The sequence below is a fragment of the Onychomys torridus genome, chromosome 10 (assembly GCF_903995425.1).
Source record: "Onychomys torridus chromosome 10, mOncTor1.1, whole genome shotgun sequence".
NCBI lineage: Eukaryota > Metazoa > Chordata > Mammalia > Rodentia > Cricetidae > Onychomys > Onychomys torridus.
The window spans coordinates 83,979,325-83,980,786 of record NC_050452.1 but is presented as its reverse complement, the minus strand read 5'-3'; positions in this window follow the sequence as shown (position 1 = coordinate 83,980,786).

Sequence of the window (1,462 nt, the reverse complement as noted above, 5' to 3'; positions counted from 1 at the left end):
CTAAAGGCAAAAATCACTCTATTTTTATTGTTATGGCTTTTTGAATGAGTACCTCTTTCTTTACAGGTTTGTTTTCTTGCATTTTGAGTTAAGCTAACTGGGATGTTTTTTTCTCTCTTCTTAGGCATATTAGTCTTGCTAATAAATGTATATTTGCAGTGGAAGGTCAAAAAGCTTAAAAGAAAATCAAGCTAATGTGTTTTATTACTTTTTAGAGATTCAAAAAATTATTTGTGTATGTGTGTGTAAACATGCACATGGGTATCCACAGAGGTCAGAGAGTATGTCGGATCCTCTGGAGCTGGAGTTACAGGCAGTTGTGTGTTGTGTTATGTGGACAGTAGGAACCAAATTTAGGCACTTTACATGAGCAGCGAGTGTTCTGAAACCCTGAACCATCTCTCCAACCTCTGCATTTTATAACTTTAAAAAAAATTACTGGAGGTGGGTGGGGTTGGAGAGCTGGAACAGTGGGTAAGAGCACTGGCTATTCTTCCAGAGGACCAGGGTTTGATTCCCAGCACCCACATGGCAGCTCACAACCATCTGTAACTCCAGTTTCAGTGAATCTGACACTCTCTTCTGGTGTCTGTGGGCACCAGGCACACATGTGGTACATTGACATGCATATAGGCAAAACACCTGTACAAGTATAAAATAAAAATTGAAATTGAAATAAAGAACTTTAGAAATGAAAATAATTATTATTTTTGTGTACATGCTTATGGTCATCCATGTTGTGTGAAAGGTGCATATGGAGGCCAGAGATGTTCCTCATAAGCCATCTTGTTTTCTGAGGGAGGGTCTCTCTCTTGGATCTGAGCTCATCAACTCAGCTAGGCTGGCTAGCCAGTGAGCTCTGAGACCTGCCTATTTCCTCCTCCAACACTGAGGTCACAAGCCAGGCCAACATGGATTTCTACCTAGGTGCTGGGAATCAACTGTGGGTCCTCAGGCCTACACAGCAAGCATGTTGCCAACTCCCCAAGTCCATCCACTTGAATCTTAAGAGTCTTATACAGAATTATGTTTTAAATTTGACTGCTGGTAACACGCCTTTAGTCGAGAAAGAGACAAGAAAAAAGTTTTTGAAAATGTGTACACATGACGTGGCAGGGAAGAAAATGCATATCAACACAGCGGTATTCATGTCTACAACTGGTTAGGAGGTGTGATTTCTGTACAGTTTCCTCATCCATTTCCCACTCCATATGCTTGCTCCCTTCAGCCCACCACTTGGCTGATGGGAATCACTTGCTCAGTAGAATGGCCCAAACTTTTATTCACAAAGGGCCTGAGCCTCCATGGCTCTCACACTGGGGTTTTTATAACTAGACACGGTAGAAGCCCAAGGGACCCTCTGATTTCCACGACTTTCTTGTCAATCATTTTCCTCATTAGTGACATCTCACTGCGACACCAGAGTGTTCTTCCCAGTTCTTCAAGTATGAGGAGGCCATAC